The sequence below is a fragment of the Chrysemys picta genome, chromosome 23, assembly GCF_011386835.1.
Source record: "Chrysemys picta bellii isolate R12L10 chromosome 23, ASM1138683v2, whole genome shotgun sequence".
Lineage (NCBI taxonomy): Eukaryota > Metazoa > Chordata > Testudines > Emydidae > Chrysemys > Chrysemys picta.
Window position 1 is genome coordinate 16,847,380 of NC_088813.1, and position 17,087 is coordinate 16,864,466.

The 17,087-nt window shown below is 46.8% G+C and overlaps 1 long non-coding RNA gene across 1 annotated transcript; it reads left to right on the top strand.

The window, feature by feature from the left end:
• The first annotated feature begins 6,492 nt into the window (after positions 1 to 6,492).
• LOC112059396 (uncharacterized) lies at positions 6,493 to 15,458 on the top strand. Its single transcript, XR_002888684.3, has 3 exons — positions 6,493 to 7,265; positions 8,341 to 8,482; positions 14,840 to 15,458. It is a non-coding gene; the product is annotated as an uncharacterized LOC112059396 (long non-coding RNA).
• The last annotated feature ends 1,629 nt before the right edge of the window (positions 15,459 to 17,087 follow it).

Consider the following 17,087-nt stretch of genomic DNA (forward strand, 5'->3'; position numbering starts at 1 on the left):
TCACTTTGTGACTCAGTGCAGAACTTAGCAGTACCATTTCTATGTAAAGTGTCATACAGGCATTGGGTCACATTCATCCCAGCTGTAGCACGGGTGAAGTTGCACCAGAGACAAATGTAGCTTATTCATTCATTAATTAATTTGCAACAGTGCTTCCCTCGCCCCATGCCCGCTGGAGCTAGATATCATTAGCCACCCTTCACGGAGATGGGAACGAAGTCACAGAAAGGTGAAGTGACCTGCTCAAGACCACAGGCAGCAAGTCATTTGCAGTAAAATAAAAGTTAGAGATTTTTTCATCCACCTGCCCCACCCCACAATTTTCATGCTTTAAAAAAAAAATTACAAATGCTCCAGATTTTAAAAAAAAAAAAACCCAAGTAGCACATCCCTTTGTGCAATGCTTTTTTAAAATCCCTGTTAAGTTCCTGTACATGCTGACAGTTTTACAATTTACATGACAGCTGGCTTGCTTGGAGGAGATCTCTGTTAATTAAAATAACACAAAGGGAAAGAAGCGAAATCGTGTCAGCGGATAATTAATTCGGAGCAGGGCACCAGGCTGCGCGCCTATCCCGCGAACAAAACTCTGCAGGAATTCACAGCTTAACAGGGCACAACTCAGCTACACCTCCCAGAGCAGTTCTGCCCTCGGTGTTTAATATTCCGCCCTCCACAACCTTGCTGTCAGCATGGTGTGACTGTGCGGTGGAGAGTCATTTCCATACCAGAGGAGGCCACACCCCTCAGCACCGACCACCCCACTGAGACCCCGCAGAGGGATATTGCCTGCAGATATTATTGTTAATATTTGTATTACAGTCGAACCTAGAGACCTCGTTGCGCTAGGTGCTGTACGTTCCTATAGTGTGAAGGCATTTGGATCCATTTATTATTATTTATATTACAGTAGCGCCTTGAACTCCAGCAAAGATGGGGGCCTTTTGTGCTGGATGCTGCGCAGATGCATAGGAAAAGACAATCCCTGCCCCAAAGAGCTTACAATTTAAGTAGACAAGACAGACAAAGCATGGGAGAAAGGAAGGATCATTATCCCCATTTTACAGATGGGAACTAAGGCCCAAAGAGACCTAGAGTCACCCAGGAACTCTGCAGCAGAGCTGGGAATTGAGCCTCGATCTCCTGAGCCCACATCCCCTTAACAAAGCTGATGGGCCAGTCTAGCTCCTATTTAAGTCAATCGCAAGTATCCCACTTTAGAAGCAGGGTCCAGAAAGAATACAGCTTTGGGGGAGCAAAGCATGTGGCTGTTTGCCCAGGAATGGGCTAAACCAGTCAGAATTGACTCCAGCTTTGGGCTGAAACTTGGACTGTTTCAGATCTGAACTTTCTCGAAGCTCTGCATTCCTCAGCTCCAAGGACCTGGTCCAGGCTCAGCAGCACTATCAAGTCCATCATCCCGGCCTGCCTCACGCTGCCAAGGCCCCTTGCTGTCATTATTATCTCAGACGGGAACAGGTCGAGTTTGTATCAAAAACACTAAGCCAAACAGAAACCAACTTGAGCTCCCTGGCTTGCAGCTGGAAGGCTCGGTGGCCAGAGTGTCGGAGCCACTTGCTGTACCCTGCAGCCCATCCAGCTTGACTTGCCATTGGCTCCACAGAGAGAAAAGCCAGCCAACCACCTCCATTGTTCTACTCACTGGTCTTGTCAGTGCCACGAGCCCTGGGCCAGCTGCAGTGGAGGCCAATCGCATTTCTCACAGCAGGCTGGCTTGGTTATCTCCCTGTTCCAGCACTGATCATCTCAGGGAAGGCTATCAGAAGCGGATCCAGGAGAAGATGGAGCAATGCACTCACAGAGATGTGCTATGTCCTTCTTGGCCGAACTGCAAATCTTCTAGGGTCTGCCCTTCCCACTGAGCCATACAGACAGTTCCTGAAGGTGGCAGGAGCTCCCAGGTGGGGGTAGATGTTATATGGCACCGTGATCCCAGAAATGTTGTTCAGCTTACAAACTGGGTACTACCAGGCAGTATCTATCTATCTATCTATCCCCATCCACCCCCACCTATCTATCTATCTATCTATCCCCATCCACCCCCACCTATCTATCTATCTATCTATCCCCATCCACCCCCACCTATCTATCTATCTATCTATCCCCATCCACCCCCATCTATCTAATCTATCTATCTATCTATCTATCTATCTATCTATCACCACACTCATCACCATGGTGTTATTTGGCTGAGGCGGCGGGGGAGGCAGGGAAACAGAGCTGTGCAGAGACACACGGCTGCAGAAAGGAGAGCTGATGCATTGACTGGGCATCCCTCCAAGGTGCCTGTGCTGAGCAGATTTGGGTAGGTCTGCCTCAGGAGTGCCAGCGGTGGCATTACGAAGAGGGAAATAGCTCCTTCAGGGAAGGACACATAACAGGATTTGACTGGGACCGAACTAAGCTCACTTAGCCATGACCCTTAGGCTGCCTGCTGAGCACAGGATCGGGGAACTGGCTGAGTGCATCCCCAAGCTTTGGGTAGGTGTTACTCTGCCAGCATGTCCTTAACCTCACACGCTATCTGCTGTTGCAGCTCTTTCACCTAGCCAGTGCCCGGAAAGCTGTCTCCTGGTCTAGCAGCAGCTGCTGGGATGGCAGGGGAAGCCAGCTCTGTCATCTCATGGATGACGGGAGAGGTCCCGGATGACTGGAGAAGGGCTAACATAGTGCCCATCTTTAAAAAGGGGGGAAAGGAGAAGCTGGGGAACTACAGGCCACTCAGCCTGACTTCGATACCTGGGAAGCTACTAGAGCAATGTCTAAAACATTCAATTGGCGAAGATCTGGAGGATGAAGAGGTGATCACTAGCAATCAGCATGACTTTACCAAGAACAAATCATGCCAAACCAGCTTGATTTCCTTCTTTAAGAGGGTAACTGGTTTGGTGGATAGGGGGAATGTGGTGCACATAATGCTGGACTTCAGCAAGGCTTTTGACACAGTCCCACATGACATTCGGATAAGTAAGCTGGAGAAATCTAGAACTACCATTAAGAACTACCAGTGGTAAAACTACCATTAAGTGGATACATAATGAGTTAAACAACCACAAACAAAGAGTAACTATTCATGGAATAATGTTGGATTGGAGGGAGGTATCAAGTGGGGTTCCACAGGGATCTATTCTGGGTCCATGCTGTTTAACATCTTTATTAATGACCCAGATGTAGGAATAGAGAGCATACTGATCAAACCTGCAGATGACACAAAGCTAGAGGGAGTTGCCAACACTTTGGAGGATAGAGCTAAAATTCAGAGGGATCTTGATAAATTGGAGCATTGGGCTCTAGACAACAAAATGAAAGTCCACAAAGAGAAATGGAAGGTGCTACACTTAGGGAAGAAAAACTAAATGCAAAAATACAGAATGGGGGCTGGCTTGGCAGCAGCACTGCTGAGAAGGATCTAGGAGTGGTGGTGGATCAAAGCCGCATCGTGAGTCAGCCATGTGGTGCTATTGTGAAAAAAACAAATGCAATGTTAGGTTGCATTAACAGAGGCATAGCGTGCAAGTCACAGGAGGTGACAGTACCGCTCTACTCGGCGCTGGTTAGGCCTCAGCTGGAGGACTGTGTCCAATTTTGGTCATCAATGTATAGAACGGATGTAGAAAAATTGGAAAGGATCCAGAGGCGAGTGACAAAGATGATCAAAGGGATGGAATGCAAGCCAGATGAGCAAAGGCTGGATATTTAGTTTGAAAAAAAAAAGGAGATTAAGGAGGGATATGATAGTGGTCTTCAGATACTTGAAAAGCTGCCTTAAAAAAGATGGAGAAAAGTTGTTCTCTTTTCCACAGAGGGCAGGACAAGAGACAACAGGTTCAAACTACAACATAGCAGATTTAGATTAAATCCCAGGCAAAACTTCCTAAGTGTAAGAACAGGAGGACAATGGAACAAACTGCCTAGGGAGGTTGTGGAAGCTCCTTCACTGGAGGTTTTCGCCATTTGTCTTGGATAGACGCAACAAATCCTGCATCTTGGCAGGGGGTTAGACTAGATGACCCTTGTGGTCTCTTCTAATGCTAGGATTCTATAATTCTGTGATCTCAGACATGGATGCACTCAGTGTCCCTGCGAGTGCTGGGGCCGAAGGGGCAAAAGTCACCATGACACCCTCCAAGGAATGGAACAAGCCCTCTGCAGTTTGCTGCTATGGGATTTGCACCTGGTCCTGGCAGCATTTTGGCAGTGGCATATCTCATTGGGTGCACTTGGGGTTCTTTCCATGTATTGATCAGCGTGTTGCCAGATAACTGAGTTCTCTGCAATGGGACTGAATTGTATGCACCTCAGTCACTGCAAACATATGCACGTCTCAGACTCAGCATCCTCAGGTTTCACTTGTTTTTGAAACTTTGGGGTTTCATTTGGTGACTCTTAAAATAAGGGTATGGAAACAAGGAAGGTGCTGGGCAATGTTCCCTGTGAGACTCTGCCAGTGCATCTCAGTCCCAACCCACAGCCACCCGTTGCTATGCCAGTCCTGCCAATGAATATCTATCTCTCCAGCTGCTTGTCTATGGATTTCTAACCCTGACCTGCATTCCCCCAATCTGCATTTCCAGAAACAAGCTGAGACAAAAGCTGAGTGAATACTGGTTTATTTTCCTCCTAAACATTCATCTGATTCTTCTTTTAAACAAACGTGCCTCCCCCGTGTTTTCAACTCTTGTGTTTGCTTTCCATGTTTGTTCTAGCCAAAGAGTTCGCTGGCAAGAAGGTTTGCTGAAAGAACGAATGTTAAGCAACCTTGCAGAATTTTCATGGGAAGTAAATTTCAAATTCATATTCATGTGCATTTCCACCAGAAACAGGATTCGAAGAGGCATGCTTATCCAGTCAGGGAACAGAGATGATACCGGCCAAGCAAAAAAAAGAAAAAAGCCGGTGCAAAATATTGGGACAAAAATTGCGTCCCGACCAACAGCTCAAAATCGGGACAGTCCCGATTTTATCGGGACGTCTGGTCACCCTAGACCCATATATTCAATCAGAACAGTTCAAATTGTAATTTTGAGTATTAAATATTCATAAGGAGGAAAACTGAGAATATAGCAGGAAATTGCAAACACAGAGTGGCAAAATTGGTTGTATAAATCACCTGTTACAAACTATTCCCAGAATTCTACATCAGACAGTCAGGGTGGGATTTCAGAAGCTCCTAAGTGATTGAGTAGCAAAAGTCCTGTTGAAAGTCAGTGGCACCCTTTTGCTGGTGGACTGTACTCTCCGTGCGTAGAACTGCACCATTTGCCCTCCTACACACCCATCCATTTCATGTCTGCAATCTGGGGGAGTCAGTTAAAAAAATATCTTCTCCAAACTCTTAAAATCAACTCCCACCTCTGCAGGCTGGGAGCTCTGGGAACGATCGCACCCTTGATAATAACTGGTTTTTCTCTTAAGCTAAAACCTTCAGTGTCTCTACATTTTTCTCCCAGCAAGAAGCTAGAGGGGGAATGATTAACTAATGGTGACAAGGACCCTGCTAATATGATGTGCATTTCAAATACCCCCCCCATCACACCCGTACACCCATTCATCACAGACACACCCCCTCACACACATACTGTACATGAACTTCCAACACAACATACACCCCCACACACTCAGATCCATCACAGACACACCCCTCTCACACACATGCATCTCCTCTTGCACAAACACCTGCCCCTCACTCACACTCCCCACACACGCCTGTGACACTCACATCCAGCACATACACCGTGAAACATAACCACCTGGTAGCCATAAACTACACATGCACAAGCACTCTCATCCATCACAGATACCCCCACCACCACACACACACACACACACACACACACACACACACTTTCTGCATACATTCACACACATTTCTCAGGGTTCACAGTGCTTGTGGCTGCAGAGTGGGTTTTGCACTAGGGGATTAGTGAGCCCATGCATAACCCAAGCTGTGTCTGTCTCATTCTCCTGTGGTTTCGTTTCATATGGCGCAAAGCATATTGTGACATTACAACCCAGACGTCAGCCCTCATGGGTCAAGATATTATTGGTGTGATTTCAGCGAAGAGGCCCCAAACGCTCATCCGAGTCCACCGCTCAGCTCCAAACCCAAAACAAGTGGGTCACTTTGAAGTCTGGAGCCAAACCGATTTTTACATGTAAAGGATGTGCAACTGCACACGCCACAACAGAGGAATCTGCTGCGCTGGCAGGGAAAAAACCTGGCTGCCTTGGCCAGGGAGAAACTCTGGGAACGCAGGAGGCCTCTCAGCTGGATCTAGATTCAGGAACCCAGGAGACTGGAAGAGGGCGACATCTCGGCATGAATATCTGAAAGAGAGAAAGACAAAGAGGGGTAGAGGAAGGAAAAGCAAGCGAGCCAGTAAGATGCTTGTCTAGTGCTTGCAGTCAGTGGTATCACTCAAGATGGGCTGAAGTCACATGATGTGGAGGTTTATAAGCAGAGTGTGTGGGTCTGGGGTTTGATTCTGATCCATTACAAAATTCAGACCCAGCACTGGATTTTGAAGGCCTGCGAAGTTCTGAGGGGCTTCAGATGGTGATTTCAAGTAGTCAGACCTTCATTCTCATGAGCACTAAATGTAGCCCTTCCCGCCCCCCAGGTGAGCTCCTTACACTAGCAAATCACAGTGAGATACACTCTGCCATTGCCAAAGCAGACCTGACCCTGCATGTGCCCCCGGTGCCCAGATACCTCATGGGACCTGCATGCGGTTTGCAAACAACTGGGCTTGGAAAATGAAACCCATGTTCCCAGCAAACCAGTCTCCTTCTTCTGTTTACATCCAGCGATGTAAAACGGCCCACTCAGCAAGTTGGAGTTAAAGTTATGCTTAGTTAACTATTCTGTTGCTTTCTCTTGCAGCCTTTTAGTGTGCTGAGCAGGCGAGCTTAGAGATGGGGGAAAGGAGAAAAAAAAAGGCAGAAAGGAAAGAGAAGGAGAAGCCCAGGGCTCCAAAGCAGCTGAGGTGTCAAAGACAAAGATTTAATGAATGTGCCTGCGGTTCACCTGAACAGATGAGCACAAGCTAGAAGGAAAGAACGAAGAAAATGGAAAAAAGAAAGGATCATTTTTCAGATTGGCAGCTCCCCTCGCAGACATCTTTTAACAAGAAAAAAAAAAAAAGGACTCCAGCCTTGCGCTTAAAGGGCCAGCGTTGTTATTCTGTTTCGTGGCAGCCGGTAGGGTACTCTGGTCCTATCAAGTGGGATCCGATCTTGTTCTGGTTAGTAGGCAGCGGACGGGGGGGGGGGGGGAGAGGGGGTGCAGCAAGAAGGGCGTTATGGGTCCAGATTTCTCGTCCCTGTCATTTTGATTGGTTGGCTAATGATTCCCTCGACCCTTGGGTGTCCTTATAGAAGAAAAGTAGCGGGAATGACAGTGCACCACTCCAGACCCTCCTTGGCTATGATCAGTCTGCACTTCAGCTCCTTCTTCTCACATCTGCACGGCTAGGGCAGTGTTGACCGGGGAAGGCCAGTGTCCCCACGCATCAGTGTGTGCTGCCAATGGCAACGTTCTTCTGTGGTGGCTGCCATCTTGGCCAATGCCCCATGGATTGAACTAGGGACCTCCCGAGCTGAACGTGGCCCCCTCTTCAGCTGGGGGCTGAAAGAGACTCAGCCACTGTGTGTCAAGGGGCATGTGCACACTGATAGGGGGTTACACTTCTGCGGCTGGCGAAAGAGGAAAGGGAGTCCCTGCCCCCCATTACCAGCCCAGTGAGCCGCTGAGCCAGCAGGCATGGAGAGGTCTCTTAGGCTTTGTCTACACTAGCACTTTTGTCAGCAAAACTTTTGTCATTGGGGGTGGTTTAATTATGCCAGTGGGAGAGGTCTACACAGAGCAGTTACACTGGAGACCGCTGAAGGGTCCGTAGTGTGGCCATAGCCTTAGTGACTGTAACAGGAGGCTGGGGAGGTAGGATTCTCCTGTTAGCACTGTTGGTTGGAGCCCTGCAGAGAGCTCTAGGTTAATCTCCACTGAGTCACGGGGGTCAGGTGTGGTTCATCTGACTCCATCCTGAACAGAAGGGAGGTGAGAACAGCAGCCCTCTAAGGGTCTGGAATAGGATCTCTGGGCTGCTCAGCCTAGGGGAGATGATATGGGTTGGGGGGAAGAAGAATCCCTAGGATCAGCCATGCTTGTGGCTTTGGTGGGATTTCATGCAGTGCTATTTTGGAATGAGCTTTTAGTTAATAATACTAGCCCCCAGCAGAGGGTGACTTTCTGACTCCAGGACAAGCATGTAGGTTTTGTTTGGAGCTGGGCAAGGACTCCACACTGGCTTCTTCCCTTAGGAGCATGGCTCTGAGCGATCACATGGTAGCATTTCAGAGACGGATGGAGAAGCACTCGCAGAAGCTACAGCAAGATCAGGCAAACCTGTCGACTCATTTATCACAGCACCCACAGATCCCTTTCCAAGGCAAGAGCAATGCGGTAAGTAGCCTGCTGGGAAAGTTAATCTGTATCCTGAGCATTTTAATAAATATATTTGTGAAAAAGCCAGTGCAGGTCACTGGTTCTTCACATAGCCAGAGAGATTAACTGTACGCACACCCAGCCACACGGGTAGCGCAGAACAGTACATGCATCCAGTGCACACACATTGTAGCAGGCAGATCCAGTCTCAGTAATGCATCGGTGGCAGGGTACATACAGACATCCTGATTGCCAACTAATCTGCAGACATGTGACACAGAAGATAGACTCTTTCAACTCCAGAAGACTGATGCTAAAGAAAAACCCTCCATTAATTGCTGTAGTTAAGGCTTTCTTCTTTTGTAGGCTACAAAGTCACATGCTATGACAGGGTCTGACACTCCATCTAGCAGAGGGTAGAGCTGCATGCTCTCTAGCCAGAACCTTACATAACATACATAGCCACATCGTATTCATACAGACACACATGCAGCTCCTACTCATACATACATAAAGCGGTCTGCACACTCACACAGATAACCCCACCTCCATTTGCTCGTGAACTCACACACCCGCTCGTGTCTTGATATGCAGACACTTTCTGCAGACGGACAGCCTCCCGTCACAGAGACCTCTGAGATGCACATAATTTATTGTTGTTGGGTGTTTTGTGTGTGTCTTATTCCTCCTGAAGGAAGTTAAAAGTCAGAGCCTGACAGAGATTTGGGTATGAAGTTCCTTTGCAATTCACCAAAATAGAGATTTTTCCCAGTGGCTCTTCACGGATCCTTTTCTGTGTCTCTTCAGAACCATTTCTCCTGGATATCTTATTCTTCTCTAATCCGTTCCATATCCAAGTAGTTGGCCATGATTTTTATCTGGCTTTTCTCTTTCAAATGTCTAGAGGAAACTATTTTAATGAAACTATATTTAATACAAAGGGTTCCAAGCCTGCAGCCTCACTTCCTCTCTGCTCAAATGTCCAGCCAGGGCTATCTAGCTCAACTAGGGAGAGAAAGATCAGCAAGAATAATCCCTTAGAAAACCCACAGCCGCAAGGGTGGCAAATTTACACCTCTCATGGATCCTCCAGGCACTAGGAGGTGTAAAGAAGTCTCAATTCCTCCAGCACTTCCCATCCTAAAAAAGCAAGTTTGAATTTATATCTACAGGAGTCAGTTCACTCAACTACCAAAATGCAGCCACTTTGGGCGTGCAAGGTGGTAGCTTTCTGCAGCACTACGTGTCACACTTTGGAGCAGGAACTTATGCTGAAACCCTCAGAAGTGAGCCTGTTCTCACTCAAAAACTGGCCACATTCCAGAAGCTGGAATATGTTGTCTTTATTGGAGATGAAGACCTGAATTCTCAATTACACTAAGGTCCCGCCCGTTACACCACTCTGGTAGTGTAAAGGTGTTAGTGCAAGAGTATGTCCATGCTTCGAGCTGGGGGGTATAATTCCCAGCTGGAGGAGACATACTTGCACTAGCTTTGATCAGGCTAGTGTGCTAAAAATAGAGTGTAGCTGTAGTAATGTGAGCCAAGGGAGGGGCTAGTCACCCCAAGTAACTCCCTGTCCGGGACCATTGGCGTGTACTTGGGGTGGCAAGCACTCTCACAGCTCGCGCTGCATCAGCTACACTCTATGAGAGCTAGTGCGGGTATGTCTCCTCGAGCTGGGAATCACACCCCCAACTCAAAGTGTAGACATAACCTGGAGGAAAATCAGACCCAAATTGAGCAGATGGCTCAACTGATGAGCCAGGTAAGGCAAAATCAATAATCGAAATTCCTGTTCCACAAGGTGATGCAGATTTATAGAGCTTTATGGGGAGAGGACAATGTTTGTTTCACTCTAAATGTGTGATCAAAAAGCCCTTTTAAGTGGCGGCTGGCAGATGCTAAAAACACTGATCCCTGGTTTTCACATATTAGGCTTTAACTACTGATAAGTTAGTTGCATTGTTAAGAGGCGCATCTTCCATCAGATAAGATGCATGATGCTTTAGGCAAAAATTGCAGCCTGTTGCACTTCTGCTGAACTCTCTAAGCAAGGCAGAAAGAAACGATGCCCAGTTTGTAAAGCAAATGCTAGCAACAGAGATTAGTGACTTTAAAGTCCACCAGTATATAGGAGAGAGGAAAGGTACATGGCAAAACTGGTTACAAACCATTGGAAAGTTTATTTGGGTGAAATCTGCCTGGCCTCATCAAAGTCAATGGGCATTTTGCCACTGACTTCAGCGGGGCCAGGATTTCATCCCATGTGTCTTTAGCACCATCTAGAATTCAGAGCATGATGGTGAATCTGCAAAAATATGCTCTGTGTGGAGTATCAATCAGATAAGGCACTGCACAATAGCAGGGCAGTTAACAGATCAACACCTGGCAATAGTGGTGAACCTGAAAGACATACAGTGAGAATATGGCTATTACCACTTTAAAATGATAATGATTTCAAAGTGAAACACTAATCCCAATCCTAGATCACCAAGCCAGCACTCTTCCCACCCTTCATGTCCTTCCCTAAAACTCGCTTTGTCCACAATGTCCAACATGAAACGAACCAAACAACTAATATGTCTACACTGCAAAGTTGTCGACAAAACTTTTGTCTTTCACGGGTACTTAAAAAAGCCCCCCCCTCCGCCCCTCCCGCAAAAGAGAAAAGTTTTGCCGACGCAAGTGGCAGTGTGAAAGCGGCTTTGTCGGCAGGAGCACTCTTGCGGGGCTGGAAGTATTTTGTTGGCAAAAGTGCCTACAAAGTACGGACAAAGAGCGTTTACACACACTGACTTTTTGTGACAAGGTGACACAGCCTTGTTGCTGAAAGCTGCGTGGTGTAGACAAGCCCTAAGTATTAGTATAACCTGACAATGGACTCCAGTTCTTAAGTGCAGAATTTCAGGAATTCACTAAGATTTCCCAGTTGTCCTGTCACAAAACGTCCTCTCCAAATTAGCCACAGAGGAATGGAATGGCCAGGAGAGCTGATCATCAGTGAAAAATATCCTTAAAGGGAGCTGAACATGACAATAGAAGATCTGTAAGTAACCCTGTTGGATCTTAGAAGCGCACCAGCAGAAGTACTGGCTTCGCAGAGAAGATGCTACTGAGCAGATAAATAAGGAATCCGTTTTCCACAAGGGTGTTGGGTCCAAGTAGCATCAGGCAGAAATCACAAGATAATTGGCCTGGAATCAGAATTGTATGCTTTCCCCCATCTGTAAAATGGGGATCATGATATTGGCCTGCCTTTGTACAGATAAAAAACACTAGATAAGAGCTAGGTATTGTTACAGTTTTAAGTCATGTTAGTGACCATCTCTTGAGACAACCAGACAGATACACACAGGACTCAAATCAAATCTAGGTGACTTGGAAAAATATTTTCAGAATCTATTGACCAAATTGTACATTAAGATATTTCAAAGTAAAAAATGCTGCCTGGGGGGGAATTAACATAGATAAAAAGAGAAGATATACAAGGATAAGTATCAAGTTGCTAACATAGGAAAGCTGATATCTAGAGTTAGCCCAAAATGCCAATTGGGTTTTGAGGAAAATTTCAGAGAAAAATGTTTTTTCCCCCTCAAATTTCATGGAATTTTGTTCTGTTTTGTTTAGTTTGTGTTCCAATGAAAAACTGCAACCCCAACATTTTTGGTTTCTTCTCCCCACCTCTTTTCTCTCCTTTTTTTCCATCAGTAAAATGGAAAAAGGGAGGTAGGATGGGGCAAGAAAACTGAAACATTTAAACAAAAAATGTCTCAGTTTGCGGTGGGTTTTTTTTTCCAACTTTTCAGTGAAAAAGTGAAAAATTTCCAAATACATTAAAAATATCTATGATCATTTTCATTTCAGGAAAAATGGCAATTTTTGATGAAAAATGGTCTGGGTGGACAATTTTGGACAATCTCTACTAATTCTTGTGATAGGACTCTGAGGATGCCCTGTGTAAAAAAGACATTATCACATATATCATGTGGTATCTATAGAGATACAAGTCAATATCTACACAAATATCTGATCTAAATCTAGATCAGCCAAGCCAGCTCTACACAGAGAGAAAACTGGACTTTTTCAGAATCCTGAGCAAACTAAGGCTGTGTTGGGTGCTCATCCAATTAATAAAAACGGCTGTCTTTACCTCCTCTCCTGACAGACTTGACTTCTGAGTGCTTATTAAACATTACAGATGAGGGAGCGAGGCTGAGGTGAGGCAGAAGATAACTAGTATTTCAGGTGCTCAGGGCAGGTAAACACCTGCTTGCAATGCAGACCTCTGCGTTCCTTTCGAGTGATAATCAGCCCAAACAGAATTTACTTGCCCAGAGGCAGCCAAAGCCAGTGAATGCCTCTTGATCCCAGAGGAATTGCAGAAGCAGGTCACAAGGTCACTGCAGCTGAGCTGAGGATGAACAAAGTCAAATCAGAACAGACTTGCTAAACTTTAAACACTTGGCTTAGTGTTTTATATTCCAGCCTGGGCCCTGAAGCACATGGATTCTTTGACAGGATGTAATAAAATATGCTTATGGATGCTAGCAGAGTGGGGTTTCATTTTTAATGTATAGAATTGCATTTGTTTGCAGTAAGATCTGGACACCTGCGTCCAATGACTGGATGCCTCACCCTGAAACCCTGCCAACCAAATGATATTTTTTTAAGCACACAAAGATTTAGGGCTTGATTCTCCCTGCACCTCATGCAATTGTTTATGCTAGTGCAAAGTCAGTATAAAATGCTTCCTTTCTGATTTTGTAGCAGTTGACTCCTCCTTCCCCTCTGCACTGGGATGAATGGCTGCACAAGGTGCAGAACAATGGTGAATAAGTCCCTGGGAAGTGTATTTTGTATTTCTTTTTCATTTTCATATAGCCTCTGAGCTTCCTGGGACTGCTAGGTATTGGAAGCAGAAATGCCAAAAAACAAGCAAGCAGAAATCCATTCTCAGGGTCGGTCTATGCTGCATCTTTCTCTAAATTAGACAGGGCTTCAGGCTCTTTCCAGCCCTTTCCTTCATTCAATTTTACTCCTGGGGGAATTCTGCACCACTGTGCATGCACAGAATTTATGTCCCCCGCAGATTTCTTTGCTTCCCCTCAGAAAAATGACTTTCTGACGGGGAAGCAAAGGGAAGCCACAAGAGCGGTCATGAGACCCTCCCCAGCAGTATGTTTCAGGTGCCCAGGACAGCTGGCAAAGAGGTATATCACTGTGGGGCAAGGAGCAGGATTGGGGAAGACCAGGCTGGTGGCTCCTACCATGTGCCGGGCTCAGCTGCTAATCCCAGCTGGGCTGCGAAAGATGGGACTTCCTCTTCCCCTGGATGACAGACCGTCCCCCAGATTTCTCCCCAGCTGCAGGAAGCTCTGCAAACTCCTCCCCATCCCCCCGCACTTCCTGCATCCATTGCTCCTCAGCTGCAGAGGGAGGGATCAGTGTCAGGAGAGGCTGGTGATGGTGGGTTTCTAAGACATCTCAATGGTTGTTAGGGTTGGGTGCAGTCTCCCCACTGAGTCCATGTCCTGGGAGGAGCTGCACAGTGATCTCCCACCTCTGTGCAGCCAGTGCCCTGTGCTCCCCACTGCCATGCTGGAGCCTCCACATTTACTTGACAAATAAAATTTGCAGAATTTTAAAATACCGTGCACAGAATTTTTAATATTTTGGCACAGAATTTTTAATTTTTTGGCACAGAATGCCCTGAGGAGTAGAACTTCGTTCTAACCATCTTGTGCCTAGCTCCATTTCATTTGGGTGCCGCACTGTGAAGAGTTCAACCAAAGCTGTGAATTGGAACACTTTGTGCTGCCATTTTAAACGGCCATGGCCTAGAGATAAATGGAACGTTAAAGGCAAGTGAGTTTGGCTACACAGGAGGTGCGTTTGGTAGCACCAGGAGCACCCATTGGCCATAGAGAGCCCGTGTGTGGTAGCACCAGACATACCCATGTGCGAGATGTACACCGTATTTCTGGCAATATGAAAGGTACGCATTTGCCAGTCACACCCAGAGTGGTTGGCGACCTGGGTGTCCATTTGCTGGTCACGCCCATCCCACATGGCATCAGTTAAATCTCTCCCCTCACTGTAACTCACACTAACTCTGGGAATTACAGGAACAAGAACAGAAGCCAGAGCCCTCCTGTGAGAACGTTCACTTCTCCTGCTTTGCTTTTAAACCTCCTGCACTTTGTTTCCCTCGACTGTCTGGAGAGCTGCGTTCAGCTGCTACAATTAGGGCTATCTAGGTTTCTGTTTAGCTGCGGGACAACATTTTTGGAGGCAGACTTTGATCTTATTTCCTAAGAGTTTTTTCTTTCCTTTTCATGTGCGTTTTCCCCCTTTTTTTGTCTCATTACTCAGGTGAACGCTGATATTCCTGAAGGCACAGAGGCTGCAAAGCCAGACTCATTGCTTCGGTCCAGTCCGGAATGCTGCGGTCCCAGTTACTCCCCCCTTCGCGCACCCCACATGACAACCCCAGTCACCATAACCTGGAGGCACGGGGATGAGATATAATTTAGTCTCTAAGCAAGTTTGTTTGCGGGCCTCTCCTGGGCAGAGGTTGCCAATTATGCTCAATATGCTGAACTCTGTCATCTTAGGTTCTTGTCATGCAAAATACTAGGGTTGTTTTTTCTCTGCTGTTTTAATGACATCGTGGAGGAATCCTAGAGATGGAGCTCAGGGGATGGTGATGGATATGCTCTTAGGCCTCCTGCATGTCCTCTGGCTTCTGACCCAACACCCCCCAGGCCTCTGCTTCTGCCTGTGGGGCCTGGAGTTCACAAATGTCATGCATGCCGTGTGGGAAACTCTGAATGCATGGTCATGAACTGGCTGATGTGATGAACTCTCACCTGTTCATGCTCTCTGTATGTGTGTATATATATCTCCTCAATATATGTTCCATTCTATATGCATCCGAAGAAGTGGGCTGTAGTCCACGAAAGCTTATGCTCTAATAAATTTGTTAGTCTCTAAGGTGCCACAAGTACTCCTGTTCTTTTTACAAGTAAACAGGTAAGGAATAAATTCTGTGCTTGGAGAGAGGTCAGTGTAGGACACACAAGTGAGGGCAGGGTTTGGTCCTGAGTGAGAGGCAGTGGGATCTAAGGGCCTGATCCAAAGTCCATGACCTAGAAGAATTAGAAGCCAAGTTCTGGATTCAAACTCTTGGTTCACCATTGACCTGCTGCCTGTGGTCTTGAGCAGGTCACTTCACCTTTCTGTGGCTTCGTTCCCACCTCCGTGAAGGGTGGCGAATGACATCGAGCTCCAGCGGGCCTGGGGCGCGGGAAGCACTGTTGCAAATTAATTGTCTCTGGTGCAGCTTCACCCGTGCTACAGCCGGGATGAATGTGACCCACAGCCCGTATGACACTTTACCCAGAAATGGTACTGTCAGTTCTGCACTGAGTTGCACGCTCTGCTATCCTGGGGGGCAGCGTGCCGAGGCAAGCAGAGCCAAAGCTGGCCCATAAAATTCGGTCAGAATGATTTACACTGGTTTAGCCCAAATACGGCCATCCAGCTGGGGCTAGATCTCTGCTGTCCAACCCAGGGCCCAAGTAAAGCATTTAAAGCCCTGGAAATACAGACGTCAAGAAGAAGAAACATTGGCTGAGCTGTAAAATAAGAGTGGAGTTCTTCCAAATCTGTCAATCGTAGTTTACACAAGAACGGCCACACTGGGTCAGACCAAAGGTCCATCTAGCCCAGTATCCTGTCTGCCAACAGTGACCAGTGCCAGGTGCCCCATAGGACTCGTGTTACTGTAGTATCTGAGTGCCTCACAATCACGTAACATATCTAATTAATTCTCAACACCACTGCCCCACCCACAGGTGGTATTATTGGTGCCTTTTCAACACCGCTGTGATGTTTAGCAGTATTAACTCCATTTTCCAGGTGGGAAGCTGAGGCACAGAGAGGCTAAGTGACTTGCCCATGGTCACAAAGGAAGTCTGGGACTTGACCCCAGGTCTCCCAAGTCCTAGGTGAGTGCCCTACCCACTTGAGCATCCTCCATCTCCTCTTCCAAAATGTTTGTGTGCTTCAGTCTTGGTTGTGCAACTGTCATGTCACACCTTTGAGCGGACCACTGATAGATGGGATTTGAACCTGGAAACCTCTGGATGTAAGAGCAAGAACCACGACTGCCTGAGCCAAAAGCCCATAGCGAACCAATACGCCTCTCTGCAGTCCAGCCATTATAGAGGGAACAGAGGCACTGTTACAGAAGTGCTTTGCTTTATCGTCATTATTATTGTTGATCGCATGTTTTGTGGTAGCACTAGGAGTCCAAGTCATGGACCAGGACCTCACTGTGCTAGGTGCTGTACAAGCTTAACACTGGGAGAAGTCACATTGACTTCAACTACTCACATGCCGAGAGTTAGGTGTGTGCAAAATACTTAAACAAAGTAGGGACGTCTTGAGACTTTTGCATTTCAGTATTATCGGGCTTGGGGCCAGGAAATCAAAACCAGGCCCCCAAAATATCCTGTCCCTCTAACTATAGAATTTCCTCCCAGAACAGGCCAGGCGCCCGTGCAGCCATAATCTCCAGTCAGACCAAGCTCTGATTAAAACTCTGGTATCAAGTGAG